The sequence below is a fragment of the Gopherus flavomarginatus genome, chromosome 9 (genome assembly GCF_025201925.1).
Source record: "Gopherus flavomarginatus isolate rGopFla2 chromosome 9, rGopFla2.mat.asm, whole genome shotgun sequence".
In the NCBI taxonomy this organism is placed as follows: Eukaryota; Metazoa; Chordata; order Testudines; family Testudinidae; genus Gopherus; species Gopherus flavomarginatus.
In genome coordinates, this window is record NC_066625.1 from 15,165,268 (window position 1) to 15,186,754 (window position 21,487).

Sequence of the window (21,487 nt, forward strand, 5' to 3'; positions counted from 1 at the left end):
TTATTTTCCCCTCCTTTACTTATCACTTGTATCACTGTTTGTAGCATTTCATCTTTATCTATTTCTAACTCCAATTCATCCCCTAAGCCTGGAGATACATGACTTTTTATCATGTTAACATGTACATTTACTGTTTGTTCCAGATCATCAAGTTGTCTATTGTCAGATAGAGCATATACTTTTGACAGTAATGCCTCCCATTATTAAGTAGCATCCAAGATGGAACTCCAGGGTCAAATCATACTTCTGTATTTTAAAAAGTAGCTACTCTATACTTAGTGGTGCTTCATCAAGTCCTTTTTTGTATATTGCATTCAGTGGTCTGTCGTCAGTTTCTGCTTTGAAGCTACCAGCCCAGAGGAAAAAGTCATGAAATCTTGTACATCCATATGCCAGACCTAGTGTTTCTTTTTCAATTTGGGCATACAACTTCTCTGCATCTCTCATAGCCCCAGATGCATGAGACTGGCAACCAAGCAGTTCCATGACACTGTAACGGTATTGCTCCCCGTCCTCCTTTTGGAAATCTGCGGGGAGTTTCATGTCTCTCAGTGGGACAAAAAATTGCAGAACGGAGCTGATGTCAGAATGTGCTTTAAATCATTGTACTCTCATGCTCTAGAATCCATGCCCATGCAGTGACCTTGCGGAGAAGTCATCTTAGGTGAGTCGTGTGAGCTGTAGTTAGGTATGAATTTGCTGATATAATTCAATATGCCTAGTAGCCTTTGAATTCCCTTTTAATCTTACAGTCTCAGCATGTTTAGTTTTGCTTGAATCTTTGATTCACTAGGCAAAATTCTCTTGGAGATCAGCCTGTCCCCCAAGTGTATTTTTTCCAAGTATGTTTGAAATGGACATTTAGCTTTATTCATTTCCTTGTTATTAGTTCTTGCAATTTCCAGTACTCTCCTCAGTCATTTCTGATCTAAGGTGGCAGTGCTGCCCCAAATTATCATGTCATCCGTGTATGCTTTCACACCTGCTAGACACTCTAGCATCTAGCTCATTAGACAGTGAAATACTTCTGGAGCCAAACGTATTCCAAAAGGCAGTCTTGGAAAGTAGTATCCACCAAATGGTGTGTTGAAAGTGCAGACCCTGGAGCTTTTCAGATTTGCCAGTGCTGAAAAATTTAGCCCCTGACATCTCAGAGAACAGTTCACTTCTTGTGGGCAAGTGGAAGGATTATCTTTTGTATGTTCAGCTCCTTAGGATCCATACACAGCCACAGTTGTCGTCCTTTCTTCTCTACAGTTACAAAGGAGTGAATCCAGTCTGCTGGTTCTTCTATTCTCTGAATGATACCATTTGCTGTCATGTTTTCCAGTTCTTCTTTTAGCCCCTTTAAGGCTTGTGGAACTTTTTGTGCAGTGTGTACCCTAAGTTTCTGCATTTTCTCTTAACTGTAGCTTGTACGTTACTGGGAGGCACTCATTTCCTGTGAATACCTCTTCACATGTTGCTATTAATACTTTCTACCTGGTTCTATGTGGTATACCTCTATCATATGGCAGCCCCAATCAGAGTGCTTTTCTGAGGCAGGCTGCAGTATGCTGGTGTACCTGCCTCACTTTCCCCTCTCAGGACTTCACAGCATCTTCTCTTGCCTCAAGAATATCACCAACTCTTGGGGTTCATTACAAAAGCTGTGTGCCGATGGTCCAAAACCTAAGTCCCAAAACATAGTCCATTTTCACCCCAGGGCAATTAGTCCTTAAAAGCCCAAGACATCTCATCCATTAATGTAAAACGTAGCACCCAGACTCTTTGTTGGCAGTCTTCTGTCCCTCTGCCAGGGCAGAGACCCCACCCTTTCCAGATGGAGTACAACCTGCTATTCCCAGCAGGAAACCCCCACCCCACCCCCAGCCTCTCTACTGGGAAATCATCCTGACTAGGGGAACACCCCTCATTTTTCCTCTGGGTCCAGCTCTCCAGCATATTTCAGAATATAAGCCCCTCTGCTGCTCCCCTACCCTGAGCCCCCAGCTTTGGCTTTCCAGCATAGGCATCAACCTCTGCTGCTCTCTGGTCTTCAGTGCCCTCCAGCTTTCCATCCCTGGCTTGGGGAAATCAGCCATCAAACCCCTGCTCTCCTGCCTTTCTCCAAGATCCACCACAGGACCTTCCTGGCAACTTCCCTCTTCCTAGCTGTCTCCTGCGGTCTCTGACTCCAGTTCACCAAGTCTCCCTCTCTAGGGCTTAGGTCCTCTCTTTTAAACCCAGTTGGAGTGAGCTGAGAGTCACAGGTGTGCTGACCTTGCTCCTTCTTAAAGGGCCAGTGCCACCCTGTGACATCATCATTTTAGTGTGTAGGCCTAAGACTGGTTGCTTTCCTCTCTGTACCACCACAAACACTTGATTTATCCTTTTCCCTTTGTATTTAAGTGTCAGTGTGCACTACCCCCAAACGGGAAGTGTTCCTCTGTTATACTCTTTCCCAGACACTTTTGACTCTTGCACTTTTACATGCACCCCATGGTCTATCTTGTACATCCCATAAGTGTCTTTTGATGTACATTTAAATTAGCCAATCTTCTGAGTTGTCAGCCTCCTCCATTATTGTGCAGAGGAGCAGCTTTTCCTCTGTTTGAGGAATCCCTGTCTACACGTAATACCTGCCCTTTCCTGCTCGCTCACACATTTTAGCATAATAGTTGGGTTTATTGCCGTTTCTACGTATTTGCCAGAATGTTGGGCATTCCTATATTCATGCAGGTTGCCACATCGCTGGTATGGTTTCCTACTTTCCATGTTTCTGGCCTTGGCCAGTTTAATTTCTATGAGCTTTTCCCATGCTGGTCAACTATAGTACTCACAATCATCTGCTGTGTGCCTCTCTCCTGGCTTTTTATTTGTGTTTCCATTTGTTCTTCTGCTCGCTATAGACACATTACTCTTTCTAGTATCGGATCCATCTCCCTTAGTAACCATTCACAGATTTTTTTATTGTTACATCCCACGACAATCTCATCTTTAATGAGAGTCTTTTAATACACCAAATCCACAGGAATGACTTTTTGGTTTTAAGTCTGTGACAGACTCCTCTATTATTTCCCCTTCATTCTGTGTTCTCATCCTGAAAATCTCTCTCATAAGTAACATTTTTTCCTAGGGACACAATGATCCTCAAATGTTTTCATTATTTCTGCAAAGCTTTCTTCTTTCTCCCCATCACAATCTGTACAGAATGCATTGTATATGTTGGGCTTCTGTGCCTACCCCTGTTAAAAGCACAACAACCTTTTGCTCATCCTCCGGTTGATTTGCCCCCATGGCTTTCATATATAGTTCAAATTGTTATCTGAACTTTTTCAAGGCATATTTAGCATTTCCCCTGGTTCTCAACACTGGAGGGAGAGATATGTGCAGTTGCCCAGGATCTGTAGTAACCATGGCAAGGTTACCTCTCCCTGGGTGTTCCAGCCTGCTTTGCCTTCCACTTCTGGTACCATGTACTGTAGAACCTCAGAGTTACAAACTGACTGGTCAACCACACACCTCATTTGGAATCGGAAGTACTCAAATCAGACAGAAGCAGAGACAAATATTATTTTATATATATAAAAGCAAATACAGCACAGTACTGTGGTAAACAAAAACTATAAAGGGAAAATTTAAAAAAGATTTGACAAGGTAAGGAAACTATTTCTGTGCTTGTTTCATTTAAATTAGGATGGTTAAAAGCAAAATCTTTTTCCTGCATAGTAAAAGTTCAAAGCTGTATTAAGTCAGTATTCAGTTGTAAACTTTTGAAAGAACCATAATGTTTTGTTCAGGCACAGGCTTATGAACATTTCAGAGTTATGAACAACCTCCATTCCTGAGGTGTTCATAACTCTGCAGTTCTACTGTAGCATTTTACTGACAAGCAGGCCATTGTCAGTAAGATGCACAAAATACAAGTAACAAATTTCCTACTGCTCTGTGTAGCTGCAGCCAGGAGCAGAGGAAGCACCCTGAAAGTGTTGGGGGCCCCCCACAGGCACCCATTCCCCCTGAGGCCTTGCCCCCACAGACCCTTCTCCCTGTGCCCTCACCCCCCAATACGCCACCCCACATTTGCTCCTCTCTGCCCCTCCCCCAGTCGCTCACTCTTATGACCAGTAAAAAGTGGGAGGGCATACCCCTCCCACTTTTAAATGAGGGGAGGCCCTGTTCCCCTCTGTTCCAGCACCCCTGACTGCAGCCTATGACTGCCCTCTTCTGAGCTTCTTTGTTTCTGCCCCTGCAGGAAATAGCCCAAGAAATGAAAGACTGCTTCCTCTATACTCTAGATGTGGGGCATCTCAGTACTTCCCAGAGGACATACTCTACAGCACAACTATGGCCTGGCTCCTTAGCCGCTCGCTCTTTTTCCTTGTGGCCTGTGGACCATATAGTCAGTTTGATTCTAGGCTCATTTGGACGGCTATAAATTAGAAGTTACCCTATGAACGTCTGTGGAGTTACACTTGTATGAAGACTCAAGGCCCATAGGTATAACAGGCACGGGGAGGCATTACCTCCCCTAGCACAGCCATCCCTGCTGCCCAACACCTGGGCCATGGTGCCCCCCCACACATTCCCACCTCCTCCCCTCCCTGCTCTGACCCTTCCCCGAGCCTCCCACAGCTTGCTGCTGCTGCCTGGGATGAATCTTCCTCCTCTCCTCCACCCTATCCCCTTCCCCACTTGGAGGTCCCAGCAGCTGCCAGCCATGTTTCTCCTCAGCCCCCCCCCCCCTCCTCACAGGGTGAGGGGCATAAAAATGCAAGCAGGGAGTCAGGGACAGACAGGGGGAGTGAGGAGGCGAGTGGATGGGGTCCCCGAGTAACTTTACACAGTGAAAAAGCCTTCCAGAGACCCAGTAGCAGAGGTCACTGAAACTGTTAAAGAGCCATTTAACATGCATTCGCCAATGCCCAGGAAGCCTTTGGGCACATTCAGCTGGCTTTTATATTGTAGGAAAATGTGTTTTGGGGTTTAAAACAGTTTCCAAATGACAATTCTTCAGTTATTCTCTGTCCCCAGAAGAAGTAACTATTAACCTGGCTCAAGGAGGAGCTGACATAGACAGCGAGTTTATTTCTTGATCTAGTCATTTTACTGAAACCCAGTTTAAGGGCGTGTCTACCCTGCGAAGTTGTCAACAAAACTTTTGTTTTCCATGGGTACTTAAAAAAGCCCCACAGTGAAAGACAAAAGTTTTGCAGACGCAACTGGCAGTGTGAACGCGGCTTTGCCCTGCCGACAAAGCTAACGCCGCTCGCCGGGCTCGAAGTATTTTTTTCCGCAAAAGTGCCAACAAAGTACTGACAAAGAGCATTTACACACGCTCACTTTTAACAAGGTTGTGACACAGCCTTGTCAGTAAAAGCTGAGTGGTGTGGACAAGCCTTAGGGTTTGTTTAAGGAAACGAGTCTGGCAGGGAATTCTGTACAAGAAAAGTGATTAAACTACTGCCTTAGTGCAGGCTGTCACTGACAAAGCACCTTCTCAAAAGGAGAGATTAGGCTTTAGGTTGGCACAGGTAGCCTGGCTTTTCCTCTCTCTCTATACCACATACATTTTCCTCTGCATGGCAGGGAGTTCTGTGTATCTGGCCACTGAGCTATACCTGTTGCCTGTTCAGTTCCCTTGGGGGATGTTATTAGTGCTTTAAGGTGAAAAGGGGAGAGGGTGTCACAGGGCGGGGCAGCTGCATACTAGTGGTGGTGGGAGTCTTGTGGCAGGAGAGAAAAGGATCTAGCGGGGGGGGAGGGTGAGGAGGCAAGCAGCAGGTGGGCAGAGGAGGAGGTGAGCAGAAGGGGGATTTCAGAGGTGAGTGGCGAGTCAGCGGTGGGTGGTGGCAGTGCCTGAGGCAGAGGAGAGGTAGAGTGTGGGTGGGGCTGTGGGCAGAAGAGGCAGGACAAGGAGCTCACCTTCCCCAGGGGAAGTTTAACCTACCACCCATGTCAAGGCCAGAGAATTTGGGGAGGGGAATAAAGGCAGTTACGGGGGGCGGGGGGGAGAATGCACTATACATCATTCTCACTCGTGTACTTTCACAACAAGTTTTGCCCCAGTTTTGTTCTCTTCTGTTCTGTGCAGCAGGGGCATGCAAAGTCCCAAGCGAACAAGGTTAAACATGTTTGGATGCACTGATTTCAAACAGTTCTGGCAGTGTCATCAGTCATTCGTTTCCATGATCACCAGGCAGACGTGTTTTAGGAACACTTCTTCAAAATACTGGAGCAAGTTCTTATAAAGTGGAGCTTTGGGATCTGAGGAGCTTTTTACTGCTGGTAGCAGTGACAAGGAACACAAACGTGCTGGCTTCCCTGACACGAGTTCAGATGCCATCAAACCCATGTCATGGTGAAACTTTCTGCTGGTTTGTCCACTTCACAATTGTTTTCCTTACCATTGCACAAGGTAACATTTCAGCATATTGTGTGTTGGTGTTCCACACCACAAGAGTTACATTTTAGTCAGGGAAAAAAGGGTTTTATTTGAAGATGCTACTTCCAACTTGTATCCAAAGTAATAGTGCATCAGTGTGGACACTAGTGAATGAGTGGAGACCAAGGTCATGTCAACTGTCGCCAAATAAACTTGCATTTGATGTTATTTCATTTGATTTTTGAATATCTAAAAAAGCCTGTTCCAGGGTCTAGCCCCAGCAAAACATTTCTTCTAAAAAAAAAAAAAAAAAATCCACATATAAACCAGCAAAAGTAACCAATCCAAAACTACCTCCCAGCACACACCCTAGTGAATTACCAGAGGAAAGGCATATACAACCTCTGTTGAATCCAGACCTCCTACATTTCAGTCTTCGTCCAAGGTCAGATTCAACCACCCTTATTCCTACAATTCAATGAGTTGTCCCACTGAATTCAGTGAGACTATTTATGAAGAAAGGTGCTGCTCAGTGCAAGTCAGCGTGGCAGGATCTGGCCCTAAGGAAAATAAATGGGTACTCTAGAGGTCAATACTCTGTATCCAGGCTGGGAAAAGAGAGGAGTGAATTTCAATGGAGGGGCCTTCATGGAGAACGTTCAGCCAGCAACCCTCTACCATTTGGAACAGAGGTTCCCCAGAAGTAGTAGAGACTTGATCCTGCAAGGTGGTGAGCACCCTGCCCCTGTTGCAGCAAAGCACTTAGGCACATGCTTCACTCTAGCACACAAGTAGGTTCTCTGAGTTCATGAGATTACTCAGGTGCTTAAGTCTTGGCAGGACTGAGGATGCACTGTTTGTGTTCATCTTTGTTTGCCAAAGATTTCCCCTCCCCATCCCCCCCACCATGACTTCTCTCTCTCAGATTATGGACCTGTCAAAAGTTACTCTGCATGACATGGGTTACCAAGCCTTCAGCTGATCACTAGTGTGGGATAAATTGGCAAACTGAGTGAGGACTTTGTTGAAATTGTTGGGCTAAGGCTTTGTCAGGCATCTGCAGCACGACTCAGGGCCACTCAGAGGATAAACTGCAGTCTGCAAGTAACTGGCTTGGTCTACCCAGCCCCTGGGAGTATGCATCACAGCCCCAGTGGTCAGAGCAGCACTAGCTCTGCTCAAGCTTGCGCACTAAAATTAGCAGTGCGGCTGCAGTGGCATAGGTGGAAGCTCAGGCTAGCCAAGCAAGTAAACAAACATTCACCTGAACCCCCCTGGGTACCCACTCCACAAGCCCAAGCTGCCACCAGTAATGCCACAGCCTCAGGGCTATTTTAGTGTACTAGCTAGAGCAAAGCTAGCACGTCTCTTTCCACCTGTGCTGGGAGGCATGCTGCCAGTAGCTGTGTAGGCACACAGGGTGATTAGAAATGAAGGAGAGAGGAAGAGAAGAAAACAATGTACATCTATGCTACGAGCTAGGAGAGGGATCCCCAGTTCACGGATGGATACTTCAGTTAGCTCGCTGTGTAAACGGAAGTGAAGTCATGGCAGCATGGGCAGCAGCAGTGGTGGCACAGCTCAGCATGTTCCCACAGGGTTCAGGTGGATTTGTACTTGATGTGGCTAAGGTGTGCTGCTGCCTATGCTACTGTGTCTGCGCTACTGTTCATAGTCTCGTTAGATCTCATCAATCTAGCCCAAGTACGCATACATGAGCTGGCAATCATGCCCCTCCCTTGTAGGGCAGATGTAGCTAGAGACAACTATGGCCCCTTGTTTACAAAACATTCACCCACCAGCCACTCACACCCAGCAGCGGGAACATGGCACTGAAGCTGGCTCCCCCAGTTTTTGCTCTTCTCAGAACTCACTGAGGGCCCATACTGCCAGACCTCATTGACAGAAGCTGGTGGGAGCCCTTGTGAGTGTGTTCAATTCTCTCATTGCGATTAACCACTTTGCCTTCAGCCTTGCAAGCTGTCCACCTAGGAACCTGATTGCCACCTTGTGAAATGGGGCACCCTGCCTGCTGTGTTTACGATCACTCCCCGTTAATTAGCAAAACTGGATGTGGAATGCACCCCTACCCATTATGACTAAACCTCACTTGTAATCACACTACAGGGGTTAAATGCAATTGTGGTTAATGTTTAATCTTAGGTAACAATTGGGATACAGTGGCGGCCAGTCGAGTTACGCAAAGGGTGGTCCCCGGAAAAGCCTGTTTATGTGCTAAGCATTTCCCACCAAAAAAAGTGTCCCTAAGTGTGCCTGGACCCCACCTACCCTTTCTTGTGTGCTCACCATACCTGCCTGAAAACCAAAATCTGCTGCCCAGTGCCCTGCCATGTGTTGTACCTTACTGGTAGGTGCTACTTTTAAAAGACAAAATGTGGTTGTGTACCTCAGGGAATGTATTTACTGCTGTGAAGTGTTTCATTCGTTACAAGAGTTAACTTTGTTTTCAACAATGTATGTTTTTCCTTGCAGCTACAACCTTGTCTGGGGGTGCTACCTCTACACCCAGCACAAAGGCTGTCCCAGATGAGAAGGCAAAAAAAGCGGACAAGAGAAGACATGTTCTGTGATTTGATGCGTTCCTCCGAGACTGACAAGACTAGGGTGACCAGATGAGAGGGAGAAAATATCAGGACACACCTCACCAACAGTAGTTTTCCGGTCTGGGAAGAAAGTTCCTTCTTACAGCTTTCTGACGAGACTAGAGTTTCTAAAGATGTGCACATCATGTACCTTTCCCGACCATCCCACGTTGATGTCGGTGAAATGGCCCTTGTGATCCACTAGCTCTTGCAACACTATTGAGAAGTTCCACTTGCAGTTTATGTACTCTTTGGCAAGGTGATCTGGTGACAAGATAGGCATGTGAATCCCATCTGTTGCCCCACCACAGTTAGGGAACCCCATCATGGCAAAGCCATCTACTATGTCCTGCACATTTCCCAGAGTCACTACCCTTCTTAGCAGAAGTCTATTGATTGCCCTGGCTACTTGGATCACAGCAGCCCACACGGTAGATTCCTGACTGACTGGTAGCAATCTAACATTACAAGCTTCCACAGGAGTACAGCCACTCCCTTCTCAACTGTCAGAATAGATCTCACTTTGCTTTCCCCAGCTCTGAAGTGCATAAATACCAATTTGCAAAGTTCCATGAAAGTGGCCTTATGCATTCGAAAGTTATGCAGCTACTGCTCTTCATGCCATACCTGCATAACTATGTGGTCCCACCAGTCTGTGGTTGTTTCCTGGGCCCAGAAGTGGCATTCCACCATGTCAACAAGTCCAGCTGCTGCTGCCGGGATGTGTGAATTGCTCTATTCCATGGCTTCCAGCATGGCTATTTGTGTGGCATCACGTTCTTCTGTGCGGCAGCTCCTCGTTAGGCTCTGCAAATACCACAGGACGATGCACGGGGTGTTTGCAATGCTCACAACAGTGTACAGCTGAGCAGGATCCACGCTTGCTATGCTATGGCGTCTGCACGAGTAACCCAGGCTTAGGTGCAAAAATGATTGCTTGCTGTTGCTTTCAGGGAGGGAGGAAGGCAAGTGCATCATGGGAGGCTGAGGATATGTACCCGAAACAACAAGAAAATGTTTTTGTACCATCAGGCATTGGGAGCCTAACCCAGAATTCCATTAGGCAGCAGGAACTGTGGGATACCTGCCCACAGCGCATCGCTCCGTGAGTCGATGCTACCCATGGTAGCGAGGATGTGCTCCGCCGACGGAATGTGCATAGTGCGGACATGCAGCATCGACTTTGTAAAATCGGAGGCTAAAAGTTGACAAATAAATCTGACCTAAATTTTGCCCTAGACATGCCCTAAGACTCAGGTCTCACTGCTGCTTCTTTTTGGCCAGCCACTCATTGTGCCCAGTGTCTATTAGCTGATGGTTTTGGCACTTGCCATGCTGCCTGGTCAGGAAGATTGTCTCATTGGCTCCACTGCTGGAGTAGACAGCAGACTTTAATGCCAGGCAAGAAAGGAAGAACAGAGAGAGAGGGTCTCACAGAATTGTGCAGAACCAGAATTCTAATAGCTCAGATGATGCATCACTTGCAGTTAAACAAGCATAACAGGAGGGGGTGCTTCGTTTTCCTCCGGAATAATTCTATTCTCTCATTGCGATCAACGACTTTGCCTTCAGCCTTCCAAGCTGTCCACCTGGGAACCTGATTATTGCCTTGTGAAATGGGGCACCCTGCCTGCTATGTTTACGAACACTCTGTTAATTAGCAAAACTGGATGTGGAATGCACCCCTACCCATTATGGACTAAACCTCACTCAATATGATTTTAATTATGACTGTGTCAAAGCAAAATCAGTTGTCTAATCAAGTTTAAATTAAATGCATATTTAGGAATTTTAATTTTAGCATCCCCAGAAATGTGATATTTTGGCAATGAATTATTTATTTTGTGTATGTCTCCAGTATATATATTATTTTTAAGGATAGCAGCAGCAGCACACCAGGAAGATAAGTAAATAAATTCAGGCTCTAGTCAATAGCATTTTTCTAAATTAATATCTTCCCCACTGTGTTGGCTGGCACACACTCAGGGGCTTCACAATAAATGGAATAAAAAGCATTCAAAGCATACCAACAAAATTAAAATGTTGCTTTCCGGGGTAAATATGGATTGAGGAATTATACATTACCAGCAACCCTCAGGTAATATTTATGGTTTTGTCTGCATGGCTGAAATCCCAGAGGCATATTTTCTGCAGCATCTACTGTACCAAGGCTAAGAATAGATTCCCCACCCCCCCATTATTAGGGGTCTTTAATATTTGTGAAAGGTGCTAGATTAACAGCAGAACCGATACAGCAAAGGTAGTAGCAGTGGCAGCATTGCTGTTCTGCCCAGATTATACACTGTTGGGAGAGATCCTCAGCTATTTACCAAGTAGGGCCTAATTCAGCAAAACACTTATTCACAAGCTTAATTTTAAGCAGGTGCCTAAGTCAATTGAAGTCAATGGGACGTAAGTATGTGCTTAAAGTAAGTAATTGCTTTGTTGAATTGGAACCTTGATCTTGGGACCTGGGTTCTCTGGTACTAGGTTAGGTCCCGATTCAGGAAATCATCCCTGTTTAACAAAGTATACGCTGAAGTGAACTTAAGCAAGTACTTAAAGTTCAGCACATGCATAAGTGCTTTACTGAAGCAGAGCCTTGTTGTCTTTTAGCCTGTCTGTGCTGAAGTTTGCCTGTTTAATAAACAGATATAACAAAAGTCTATTGGATTGGTGTGAAGCTTAAGTAATGTAGTTAAAATATTTTGAGATTCTTGGATGAAGAGGGATATAAGCACAAATGTTTATCATTGTATGACATCCATAAGTAACTAATATAATTAAAGCTATACATATACACATATTTAAGTACTATATAATTCTTTACTCAGTTAATGATTAGCCATTACGTTAGCTTGTGAATTACCTTCTGCCATGCTTAAATTTGTACTGCTGCTCATAAAATGAAACATTTACCAGAAACAAGTTGAATTTCCAATGAGGTCTGAATTTTGTACATCACCTGCTTTTGACAAACAGCAACCGCAACAAAAAAAAAAACACAAACAAACAAAAAATAAAACAGTGTTGTAGGATCACCGTGGTTTAGTGGCTAGCCTTCACAGAAAACAGAGTGATCTTATTTCAGTTGTCCATCATAATCCCCACTGAAATGTGTAACAGGGTCTTACTAATATTACAGGATGATTCTTCCATCAGTCCTTTAAGACTCTGCAGCTTCTGTTAATTCTAGGTTTTCTTAAAAAGGAATGTTTCAATAACTTGATGTTAAAACCAGTAAACATGATTAAGATTTGTGCCTAAGGTTCTCTCTCCCTGCCTCCCCAAGGTGTCAAGCATTAATCAAATTCTATACTTGTAAAGTATTTTAGACAGTTTGTCTAAGTTTCAAACAAAAATACAGTCAATGTCACATTGAAAGTACCTTCTTTAAAAAACACCACTGCATGTACATGACAAGCGCATGTACATGACAGGTGAAGCTTATATACATAACACATCGGATATGTCTATACTGCAATCAGAAGTTTGACTGCAGCTCAGATAGCCCGACCTGCTCTAGCTTTAATCTAACTAGCACAGCTACAAATAGCAGTGTAGTACAGCCTGAGCCACGGTGTCAAGCCCATCTGGATTCCTGAGTATGTATTCATGTTGTTAGCCTGCACCAGGATCCATGCTGCCACGGTTTTGCATTTTTTTTTTTTAGCTACACTGACTAGACTAAAGCTAGCATTGGTGTGTCTACCTCAGCAGCAATAATACCTCTGACAACCCTGTAGACACACTCGTAGTGACCTGTTTCCCCTTCTTTTCATTGTTTAAGGGTCAGGAGAAGACTTTGCTCTCTTGAAGGATTACTGGAAGAGATTACACTCAAGCCACAAATAGTGGTATGGGATAAGAAAGTGTGGGGATGTGAAGACAGAGCAGCCCACTACAGAGATCTTGACAGACAATGAACATGGCCAGACCAAATGTGGATCTAAGCTTTCACAAAGTCTAGAGGTGTTCAGTCATGAGGATTCGGTTTGCATCTATCACTAATTCCTATTTCAAATTAAGCATAATAGTAATTTGTATTTATCATGAGGCTTCCAGATGACAGTCTCCAAGCACTCTACCAAATTAATTAAGCAAGCTGCTCAATGCATCTGTGAAACAGAGAATACTTTTGCACCTTTTTTACCTGAGCTGCTAGACAAAGTTTGGACCCCTAGAGATGTTCCAAATGGAGTCTGCTATTTGCTTTGATGCACTCTTGTTTATATAATGTTCAAAGTCCTGCTTCTCCAAATGCAGGTGGAACCAAGAACAAAAGCAGCAGTTTCTTAACTTATTGCCCCACATCTCTTTAGCCAACAGACCCAAAGCTCTCTCTCACTCTAGCTTTTCTCATGCCCACACTGTGCTTACAGGCAGCTGCTTGATTCTCCTGCCACCTCTCAGGTTCCTTACACACACAAATCACAATGCCCAGTCAAACCCTCTGCACGCTTGGTGCTAGTTTCTGGGCAGACAAAGTTAGACCTTGTCTTAGATGTGGCCTCTTCAGTGTTTCTTAAAACCATCCAACCTTCACACATCAGTTTTAACAAATTTTCAACACAACCCATAAGAAGGTTTCACCCAGCTCAGAACGTTATCCATTCTAAAGATGCAGACAGGACTCTGGGACAGAGACACATGTGTTTTGACAGTTTTAGCACAATGAGGCCCAGATATTGTTAGTGTCTCCAGATGCTTTGGAATACAAAAAAAAAAAAATAACTAAAAATAATAAGGAGGCATGAAGAAGTTAAGTTACTCATCACACAGCAAATCAGTGACAAAGCCAGAACAGAACCCAGATGTCCTGAAGTTCAGTTCCCGGGGCCAACTATTGCAAGTACTCTATAGGTAATAGAAGCATGTTAAAGAAAAAAGAAGAACTGTAGACTGGGCATAATAATAATATATCCTGATTTACCTGCTAAGAGTATAATGAACCCCTCTCCACCCAAAATAGTCTCTCTCAAATATTTTCCAATTGCTTTAGATAAAAATGCATTGTTTGCATATTGGCAGGACTCCTTACATACTGCCTATAAGTAGTAATGGAAAAACTGGGATATCTATTAAAAGCAAAAATTAGTCAGATTTTAAGGTGGACCACTATATTGCCCTTCAACCAAAAATATGGAGAGTATTATAGACTAGTCACTGCTGTCAGTTTTAATATAAACTTTACCCTCATACTTAATAACAAAATATCTGAGAGTAGCATTAAAAGTCATTTCTCCAGTCATAATGAAAGAGAACTAATGAATAAACAGATATAATCACCACACAGCCTGAGGACAAGTTAGTATTGTAGGTAGTTATTCTTATATCTGATTAAAGTAGATATTTTTAGTATTTGGTTAATATAGGCAATAGTTTTTTTTATTATTTATCTAGCTTTTTCCAAGCTTGTAAATCTTAAGAACAGATGCTAAATATGTTTATATAAAGTCCAAGCCAGAATTTGGCCATGACTTTAGAGCTAATATGGCTTTTTTTGAGAAAGAGCTGAGCTAATAAAAGAATAGAGCTAATAGTATAGTTCTAAATCCAGTCAACCACCTACTGAAAGGGAGTAGGACTGAACCTGAGAGCACCACCTACTGATTAACCAGCACCATTAGCTTCTTGAGGGCTCCAACCAGCTACTGAGCAGGCCTGAAGCTTCAGACATAAAGGCCACAGCCTGAAGTGAAAGAGTTGTGGAACTAAACTAGAGCTTTAAAGAGGAAATTTGGTAAAACAACGGAATGAAGATCCTGCACTTCATACAAATAAAAGTAGTCCAATTCCTGTTGCATCTTCGACTTCGAATGAGCCGTGAGCTATTACTTACTCACACTACTTGACCTTATATTCCTCATGTCAAGGACTCAACAGTACACATCTAAGATTGACACTTCATGTTTTCTTTTCATCTTTTGTTATTTGTTTGAGAAACTCATTAAATAGCTTAGAAGACCTTGTTCCACAGGATTGAAGGTCAGACTGTACCACATCCTATGTGAGTTTGGCTCTGTAATTGGATAAACTTGCCCTGCTTTTTAAAATTGGTTTAAAGGGACTTCAAAAGGAACAGAAGACTAAGTGAGCCCTGGCTAAGTGCACAGTTTAAGAAAGATCAAGCTGAATCTATTATTTCTGAACCAAAGTAGAGGAAACAAGTTCACAGAAAAATTGCACACTTGCTAACTTCACAAAATCTTGTCTGTTGAAAGGATGGCAGTCACCTAATGGAAGTCTGGAATTTAATATTAAATAAGATCTCTATTTCCAGAGTAAATAATAGATAACTTTCCTAATGGATCAGAAAATTTAATTCAAGTCTTTTGCAGCTGTGTTTTGAACTGGGCAAAGCAGTAACTGCTTGGGCCAAATCCCGTCCCTGGTGTAATGCTGCTGACACCAAGGATTTGTGTGTCCCATAGTATTTTAACAGGGATATGCATGCAGTTAAATTCACAATAGATTATGATTTTACCTGCTCCTGATTTCAGATGAAGTATGTGGAGTTACTCTAGTGTGAAATAAATATAATTGAGATCAGAAACAGGCCTAGTGATGAGAGTCACTATGGCCCAGATCCACAAAAAGGCACCTAAACCAGCAGATTTGAGCCATTTTTAGGCATGACTGATCCACAAAACCCCAGCCCTTCTTGGCTACTACCTAACCACATAGGCACCTGAACTCACTTGGTGCCTAAAAGTTCCAGGATAAAAGTTCTTTAGGTTTTTGCCTCTGGGAATGCACAGTGCCTATCACCCTGATAAGCCCCAGAGCAAGGGGACGAGAGACTATAGAGGGAGTCTCATCCTCTCTGACCCAACTAATATATAGTTTTTCTGCTTTAATTAAATAACATCAACAAGAGAGATGGAGGAAGACAGAGGGGGCACTTGAACTGGTGGTCTCCCAAATCAGAACTGAGTATGCCAAGCACTGTGCTGATGTTTAAGGGAGCTTCTCCCTCCACTGTGGCTGTTTTGTGTGGAGCTAAGCAGCCTGTGAGCACACCTACCAGATCGTGCCCTGCACACAAGAAAGGCAGAGGAGTATCTTATCTACCCTTGTATCATGGATCACAAGCAGCGAGTCGCTGAGCTCCATGAGAGGGGCAGGGCTTAGGACACACCCCTACCCTCAGCATCTCCCATGGACTAGTTTAGACAGCTTCCCACCTAGCATGCTGGCTTTTGAGAATCACAGTCTAAAGTGCCGATCTCTTCCCATGCATCATGTAGGGAGCCTAACTCAGGCTCTGTGGCTCTCCTCTTATGACAGGGCACTGCAACACCTATGTCCCTTTGTGCTGACAGGCCTAAGTTTCTGAAGCTGGAGCTACTTAAATCCCTGCTCAGATTACCTGGAACATTTACTTACATGTCAAACGAATTCTGCCAGGCAAGGAGCGTCGTGCTTTGCAAACTAAGGTGGTGAGAGATACCATCTCCATTGTTCTTTGAAGTTTGACATCTACTGGAATCAGCACGTTCAGAACTGACCGTGAGTTTAAAGTTAAGGAGCAGTTCTTTCTCCCTGCAGGAATAGTCTGTCTCACACACTCCCTGTCAGAGCCCATACAAAGCTGTATGATGGTGAGCCATGGGGCTTGCCTACACTAGAAAGCTGTACCATTTTAACTATACCAATCTAATAGCCCCCAGCTCCCACCCTCAAGTGTGGATACTGAAGCTCTGTATAAAGATGGTTTATAACTGTGTCTGTAATTGGGCCTCTACAAGTAGAACTAGATCAGTTTAAAATTACATATATGTATATCTCTCACGCATTCCCCTAAACAAAATAGTTATACTAGTAAAACTTAAGTGCTTGGGTCATGAGGAATTTAACTGTCTACAAGTATTTGTGAGGTGAAAACACCAAAGAGGGAAAGTAATTGCTTGGAGGGTGGAAGACGCATAGATTGAACTAATGGGATGAAATTAAGCTAAGGAAAATGCAGGATGAACATCTGGAAAAAATACTTAACAGCGAGCAGCACTGGTTGTTGGGGTTTGCTATTCTTAGCAAATGTCTCACACACACACAGCTTGCAGACACTCATACAAACTACCAGTGTGCGTTCACCACTTCTAATATTTAACCACATTAGATCACCTGTTCTAGCTGTATGAAATAGTCAGCCCTGACAGTCAGACCCTTTTAAATCATGGCATATATAACCATTTGCTTGAGCTGTTAAAACAAGGCTAGATAAAACTTTAGTCAACATACTAAGTGAAAAATCCTACAATCAGCATGTGGCCCTGGACTAGGTGACCAGATAGATAGGTCTGGTTAATTTTTAATTTCAGTGGCTCTCTCTATTCCATGCATATTTTTTTTTTGTGGTTGGATATGAAGATTTTCCTCACTGAATTTTCTACATCTTTTTACATAGTTGGGATTTTGGTAAATACTGTCTCCTTCACAAACAAGAGTGATTTAAGAGTTTGTTTCTTCTGTGCCATTTATTGCACCAGGATTCATGATGTATGCTTTTCCATATGTAAATGTCTCCTTGGGATTCCCACCTTATGTAAATCCTATTTAAAGGTAGGAAGGAAAGCAAATGGGACTCCTCCTCTCCATGACCTGTCTTCCCAAGAAGAAAGACTGCTAAAGCCACCTGGGAGGGAAGGCAAGGGGGGAGTCCAGACTGAAAAGGAATAGAACTGAACTCTGAGCCACAGAAACTTTGCAACCTGCCTAAAACAACATTTAGGATAAGAAGTTACATTTTGTAACCTGTTTCTTAAGTACGTTTAGCTTAGTTTGCATACTTTGGTTTATTTGTCAGTAATCTGCTTTCTTCGGTCTGTTATCTTATGTTCACTTAAAATTCACCTTTTATAGTTAATAAAAAACGTATAGCTTGTTTATAATATAACCCAGTTTATGTAATTTCTAAGAGGAGTGAGGGGCAAGAAGTTGTGCATATTTCCCTCCACATTGAGGGAGGGGGTGAATTTCATAAAACCTTTGGGTTTGTATCCGTTAAAGGGAGTGGGCACCAGAGCGTTAGGGGGAGCCCCTAAGGCTGAAACTTTCCAGAGCAGATCTGTGTCTCTCTGTGCAGCTGGGCATGGCCCTGCCTGCCTGCTTGGCTGGAAGAGGCTTGTGATCCTAGCCCAGCAAGGCCAGGTAAAGGGGACCCAGGCTGGCAGAATAGGTCGATTGAGCAGGGGAGGTTCAGTTAAACCCCAGCACATCAGGTGACAACCCCAAAGGACTCAAACCCATCACACAAAGTATTTGTGGCTTTTTAAACTGTATCAAGTTGGAAAGACCTCCCCTTTCTCCCTCAAACTCCAGCTCATGGAATAGGACTGACAGGGGCCAACATATTGTTCCCTCTCTGAGGAGCCATTATAACAGATCTGGCTGAGAAATTTTTTGATGGAACTATTTTCTGTTGTAGAATGCAGTTTTGTAAAAGTCAAAATACTTTGCAAAATTGTGTCAATTTCACCAAAGTTTCCTTTCAGAAGAAAACCCAGTAAGAGTTTGAAAGAGTCAGTCTCCTTTCAGTTCTTCATTGTGAATCAGCTTTGTTTTGAATTAAGATTTTGGATTTAATAAAAAAGTGAAATAAAAAATGAAACGTTGGATTTTGTCAAACCAAGATATTTTGATTGACCTGAAATGAAATATGTTCTGGAGTTTGGAGATTTCTCCCCACAGAGAATTTTTAAAAGCTCAGGATTTATTTCTGATTGGAATAAAGATACATGTCAAAATTATTCATGAAACAGCATATCCATCCAGCTCCACCAGGGGGGTAATGGGAGCAATCCACCCTCCTGGTTCAACTCTGGGCAGTGCACCCTGAACCACTTCTTACCTGAACTGTGCTTAATAGGAACATTTCATCCTTAACAGTCAAAACTCAGTGCAGTGAATTGGGATTTTACCTAAGTAAAGGCCTTAAGATCTGACCCATCACTGAGTTATTTTTTTAATCACTATTATTGTCACTTACTATGAAGTTCCAACAGCAATCTTAGACTCAAACCACCAACACTGTAGTGCACTGGAAAAATATTTGAAGTGTTGCCAACTCTTTCAGTTTTATCACCAGTCTCACACTGTTTGATGTTTTACTTAAAGTCCCAGCTCTTGGAGTCATGTGATTACATGAGAATATCAACATTTTTCTTTAAAAAAAAAAAAAGTGAGTTTCTAACTCTCCTGGCTGCAGAGAAAGCTTGAAAGTGTGCTCCAACTCATGTTCTAAAAGCTTAAAAACAGGAGGCAAATAAAAATAATGAGATATTTAAAAATAGGATTTATTTTTAAACCTATCACCTGGTATTTAGTGTGGATGACTTTTTTAAAAATTTTAGGGGCTGGCAATACTGCAGTGATGAGTACAATGAGAATGCTCAGTGTCTGCAGGTGTATAAATAGTTACTAGAAAGTGGGCCAGTAGATGGCACTCAGGAACACGTATCATTGGGCATGGATTTTATAGGGTCAATATTGTTCATTGTTTTTGTGTTCTGTTGTGCAACTCTTTACATCAGCAAGGAATAGAGCTAGCCACTGACACACCTGCAATTCTGCCTCTTAGTGGAAACAGTTCATTTCATCAGACTGACTGAAGAAGCATGACAGCAGAGTGCTTCATTTGGTAGAGTTCTACATAAACTCAACCCACTCCTCCATCGTGTTATGGCAAAGACAACAAGACACTATTTCAATGCTATTCTTCAGCGTAGAGACATGGGGATCATTCCAGAATGCTATCATTTTGATTACTTTGTTCCAGCCTGTGTTTTAACATTGCAGGGAAGGACTTTGTTCATGCTCATCATAAAGCTTTATAGGTATCTGTATTTCTTGTGAGTTGCTGTCTAAGAACCAGTTTACAACGACAATCCAACCAGTGGAGGTAGGGGATTTCTCTGTAGACTAGCTGAAAAGTGTTTCTTTGCAGAGGCTTGATCCCGGGGCGGGGCGGGGGGGGGGTGAAGGTGTAAGGTTCCCTCAGCATCTCCTGAGCTCAGCCTCTCCTAGAACTAGGTCCAAGGAGAGAACAGCAGAACCGGCTTCTGTCCCCAGCGAGGCTGCTTTGCAGTACTCCAGAGGCATAAAGCAGACCTCTCTCAGCACAGGAGAGGCTCCAGATGACCCAGAACCAGTGTTAGAAAGCATGGCCAGGAGGTATGGGTGGGGTGCTGCTGCTGTAACCCAGCAATCCCTAGCTGCCAGAAAAACCCTGCTGGGAATATTGTAGCAGGCATAGTGCAGAGCAACACCAAGTTACCTCTCAGGGCCTGCCTGATCAGCACCTGCTAGCCCAAGGTGCAAGTTGGAAAGGGATTGAGGGTCCTAGTGGATCACAAGCTAAATATGAGTGAACAGTGTAACACTGTTGCAAAATAAAATAAAAATAAATAAAAACCCTCAAACATTCTGATACATATTAGCAGAAGTTATTGTAAACAAGACATGCAAAGTAATTCTTGCACTCTACGCCACATCAGTTAGGTCTCAACTGGAGTATTGTGTCCAGTTCTGAGCACCACATTTTAGGAAAGATGTGGACAAATTGGAGAAAGTCCAGAGGAGAGCAACAAAAATGATTAATGGTCTAGAAAACATGACCTATGAGGGAAGATTTAAAAAAAAATTGTGTTTAGTGTGAAGAAGAGAAAACTAAGAGGGGACATAAGTTTTCAAGAACATAAAAAGGTTGTTACAAGGAGGAGGGAGAAAAATTGTTCTTCGTAACCTCTGAGGATAGAACAAGAAGCAATGGGCTTAAATTGCAACAAGGGAGGTTTAGGTTGGACATTAGGAAAAACTTCCTAACTGTCAGGATGGTTAAGCACTGGAATAAATTGCCTAGGGAGGTTGTGGAATCTCTGTTATTGGAGATTTTTAAGAGCATGTTAAACAGACACCTATCAGGCATGGTCTAGATAATACTCAGTCCTGCCATGAGTGCAGGGGACTGGACTAGATGATCTCGTGAGGTCCCTTCCAGTCCTAGAATTCTCTAAGTCTATAAAGATTCACATAACTGGATCTGTGCAAGGTGCAAAAGGATGACCTAAGGTTCTTTGCATACCTGAGCAGGTTTCTCATTCTATATTAGGCACCAACACCAGGTGTCACATTTCTCCCCACCCCCCTTGCAAGAATTTACCCTCATTCTGACTATCCAGGACACATTTCAGATTTTGATGTCATTAAATGTACCTGGATGACACACGAGAAGAGCACCTACCATTAACTTGAATGAGTATGATGCCACCCATGCAGATACCCAGCACTTTAATATATTTCTGATGCAACAAGGGGCAGGGATTGGGGTATTCGTTAAGAAAGAAAGAACGAACAAGTGGAAGTTAGAGAAAAGAACTGCTGTGGAGGATTCACCCTTGCACAGAGGGCCAGTGCAAAGGGAAAGTCTAGAGGCAGTTCTAAATCTTGATGTTTCAGGCCTATTCAATGTGCAGAATTAAAACATACACTTGAATATCTCCAGCTTTCCTAGCAC